The 4,386-nt window shown below is 43.3% G+C and overlaps 1 non-coding gene across 1 annotated transcript; it reads right to left on the bottom strand.

The window, feature by feature from the left end:
- Positions 1-393: 393 nt before the first annotated feature.
- TRNAC-ACA (transfer RNA cysteine (anticodon ACA)) lies at positions 394-465 on the bottom strand. The gene has a single exon. It is a non-coding gene; the product is annotated as a tRNA-Cys (tRNA).
- Between the last annotated feature and the right edge of the window lie 3,921 nt (positions 466-4,386).

Below are 4,386 nucleotides of genomic sequence, written 5' to 3'. Positions count from 1 at the left end.
CTGGGTCTGGAAGATCCCACAGCAGAGGAAATGGCAACTCACTCCAGTATTCTTGCCAGGGAAACCCTAGGAACAGAGGAGCCTGGCGGGCCTGGGGTTGCAGTCAGATACAACTGAACACACACGCACGTACAACATAATAATCTGATACTTGTATTCATCGTGAAATGATCACAGTAAGTCTAGGTAACATCTGTCTCCACACAGTTACAAAATAATTTTTTTCTTGTGATGAGGACTTTTAAGATATACTCTCTTGAAGTGAAGTGAAATCGCTCAGTCGTGTCCGACTCTTTGCGACCCCATGGGCTGTAGTCTACCAGGCTCCTCTGTCCATGGGATTTTCCAGGCAACAGTCCTGGAGTGGATTGCCATTTCCTTCTCCAGGGGACCTTCCCAACCCAGGGATCGAACCTGGGTCTCCTGCATTGTAGACAGATGCTTTACCATCTGAGCCACCAGGGAAGTCCATATATACTCTCTTAGCAACTTTCAAATATGCAATACGATATTATTAACTGTAGTCCCCACGCTATACATCGCTTCCCATCACTTGTTTTATAATCAAAAGTTTGTACCTTAATAAGTCTTAATAAAAGTTGTTCAATAAGGTCAAATGCTTTAAAACAAAAATAATTCTAATGTAAAAACCACAAATTAATAATAAAGTAGACCTTATATTTCAGATTATACCAAAGAAAACAAACAAAAACACACAGCCGCAAGACACTTAAATAAAAGACAGGAAATAGAATGGAGTAAAAAGTTGTTTCTCAGCTTATAAAAAAAATTCAAAATAATTTGTTCTAAATGCTAATTTTGAGAGTAAATATAGATTCAAGAAGAGTTACTTGTTTTTATTTTTGTTATAGGAAATCACACATACACAAAACTAGAAACTGGCACACTGATTGTCTATCATCCAATAATTACCAGCATTCTGCTGTTTTTTCAAATGATGCCTGTTTTCAAACACTTTTGATAATTCATAGACAAAGGGCTAAATGCAATTAGGTTGATTAAAGAATACCCTAGTGAGTGATATTGGAAAACCAGCTTTGGTTTGAAAAGAATGACCTTAGCAGCTATTATCTACTTATCAGTGGTGAACACCTAAAGGCAAGAATCAACAGTTTCCCACTCTAAGCATCCTTTGGGGAGGAGTGAAGTGTGTATATGGTTTCAGTGTGTCTGCCCTCTGATGCCCTCTTGCAACACCTACCATCTTACTTGGGTTTCTCTTACCTTGGGCATGGGGTATCTCTTCACGGCTGCTCCAGCAAAGCACAGCCGCTGTTCCTTACCTTGGATGAGGGGTATCTCCTCCCGCCGCCCTTCCTGACCTTCAACGTGAGGTGGCTCCTCTAGGACCTCCTGCACCTGCACAGCCACCACTCCTTGGGCGTGGGGTTGCTCCTCTCCGCTGTCGCCCTTGACCTCGGATGCGGGGTAGCTCCTCCCGGCCTCTGTCCCTGGCTCAGATGCTGGGTAGCTCCTCTCGGCCGTCGCCCCTGGCCTCAGATGCAGGGTAGCTCTCAGCCACGCTTAGTGCGCCGGCCCGCCGCTGCCACCACCAATGCATGAAGGTGAAAAGTGAAAGGGAAGTCGTTCAGTTGTGTCCGACTCTTAGCGACCTCATGGACTACAGCCCACCAGGCTCCTCCATCAGTGGGATTTTCCAGGCAAGAGTACTGGAGTTGTTGCAGGAAGGCAGACCCCTTCCAGGGCCCAAAACTGGGCTCTTGTCTAATACTCGGAAATGAATTGTCCGAGGAGACACAATTAGTCATTCTAATCACACTAGGACCACAGCCTTGTCTAACTCAATGAAACTAAGCCATGCCCGCGGGGCAACCCAAGACGGGTGGGTCATGGTGGAGAGGTCTGAGAGAATGTGGTCCACTGGAGAAGGGAATGCAAAACACTTCAGTATTCTTGCCTTGAGAACCCCATGAACAGTATGAGAAGGCAAAATGATAGGATACTGAAAGAGGAACTCCCCAGGTCGGTAGGTGCCCAATATACTACTGAGGTCAGTGGAGAAATAACTCCAGAAAGAATGAAGGGATGGAGCCAAAGCAAAAACAATACCCAGCTGTGGATGTGACTGGTGATAGAAGCAAGGTCCGATGCTGTAAAAAGCAATATTGCATAGGAACCTGGAATGTCAGGTCCATGAATCAAGGCAAATTGGAAGTGGTCAAACAAGAAATGGCAAGACTGAACGTCGACATTCTAGGAATCAGCGAACTAAAAGGGACTGGAATGGGTGAATTTAACTCAGATGACCATTATATCTACTACTGTGGGCAGGAATCCCACAGAAGAAATGGAGTAGCCATCATGGTCAACAAAAGAGTCTGAAATGCAGTACTTGGATGCAATTTCAAAAACGACAGATGATCTCTGTTCGTTTCCAAGGCAAGCCATTCAATATCATAGTAATCCAAGTCTATGCCCCAACCAGTAATGCTGAAGAAGCTGAAGTTGAACGGTTCTATGAAGACCTGCAAGACCTTTTAGAACGAACACCCCAAAAAGATGTCCTTTTCATTATAGGGGACTGGAATGCAAAAGTAGGAAGTCAAGAAACACCTGGAGTAACAGGCAAATCAGGCCTTGGAATGCGGAATGAAGCAGGGCAAAGACTAATAAGAGTTTTGCCAAGAAAATGCATTGGTCATAGCAAACACCCTCTTCCAACAACACAAGAGAAGACTCTACACATGGACATCACCAGATGGTCAACACCGAAATCAGATTGATTCTATTCTTTGCAGCAAAAGATAGAGAAGTTCTATACAGTCAACAAAAACAAGACCAGGAGCTGACTGTGGCTCAGATCATGAACTCCTTATTACCAAATTCAGACTGAAATTGAAGAAAGCAGGAAAAACCGCTAGACCATTCAGGTATGACCTAAATCAAATCCCTTATGAGTATACAGTGGAAGTGAGAAATAGATTTAAGGGCCTAGATCTGATAGATAGAGTGCCTGATGAACTATGGAATGAGGTTCGTGACATTGTACAGGAGACAGGGATCAAGACCATCCCCATGGAAAAGAAATGCAAAAAAGCAAAATGGCTGTCTGGGAAGCCTTACAAATAGCTGTGAAAAGAAGAGAAGTGAAAACCCAAGGAGAAAAGGAAAGATATAAGCATCTGAATGCAGAGTTCCAAAGAATAGCAAGAAGAGATAAGAAAGCCTTCTACAGCGATCAATGCAAAGAAATAAAGGAAAACAACAGAATGGGAAAGACTAGAGATCTCTTCAAGAAAATTAGAGATACCAAGGGAACTTTTCACCCAAAGATGGGCTCCATAAAGGACAGAAATGGTAGGGACCTAACAGAAGCAGAAGATATTAAGAAGAGATGGCAAGAATACACAGAAGAACTGTACAAAAAAGATCTTCATGACCCAGATAATCACGATGGTGTGATCACTCATCAAGAGCCAGACATCCTGGAATGTGAAGTCAGGTGGGCCTTAGAAAGCATCACTACGAACAAAGCTAGTGGAGGTGATGGAATTCCAGTGGATCTCTTTCAAATCCTGAAAGATGATACTGTCAAACTGCTGCACTCAATATGCCAGCAAATTTGGAAAACTCAGCAGTGGCCACAGGACTGGAAAAGGTCAGTCTTCATTCCAATCCCAAAGAAAGGCAATGCCAAAGAATGCTCAAACTACCGCACAATTGCACTCATCTCACATGCTAGTAAAGTAATGCTCAAAATTCTCCAAGCCAGGCCTCAGCAATACGTGAACTGTGAACTTCCTGATGTTCAAGCTGGTTTTGGAAAAGGCAGAGGAACCAGAGATCAAATTGCCAACATCTGCTGGATCATGGAAAAAGCAAGAGAGTTCCAGAAAAACATCTATTTCTGCTTTATTGACTATGCCAAAGCCTTTGACTGTGTGGATCACAATCAACTGTGGAAAATTCTGAAAAAGATGGGAATACCAGACCACCTGACCTGCCTCTTGAGAAATCTGTATGCAGGTCAGGAAGCAACAGTTAGAACAGGACATGGAACAACAGACTGGTTCCAAATAGGAAAAGGAGTATGTCAAGGTTGTATATGGTCACCGTGCTTATTTAACTTATATGCAGAGTACATCATGAGAAATGCTGGACTGGAAGAAACACAAGCTGCAATCAAGATTGTCAGGAGAAATATCAATCACCTCAGATATGCAGATGACACCACTCTTATGGCAGAAAGTGAAGAGGAACTCAAAAGCCTCTTGATGAAAGTGAAAGAGGAGAGTGAAAAAGTTGGCTTAAAGCTCAACATTCAGAAAACGAAGATCATGGCATCCGGTCCCATCACTTCATGGGAAACAGATGGGGAAACAGTGGAAACAGTGTCAGACTTTA

Source organism: Capricornis sumatraensis, chromosome 7 (genome assembly GCF_032405125.1).
Source record: "Capricornis sumatraensis isolate serow.1 chromosome 7, serow.2, whole genome shotgun sequence".
In the NCBI taxonomy this organism is placed as follows: Eukaryota; Metazoa; Chordata; class Mammalia; order Artiodactyla; family Bovidae; genus Capricornis; species Capricornis sumatraensis.
This window is presented reverse-complemented; position numbering and strand designations above follow the sequence as displayed.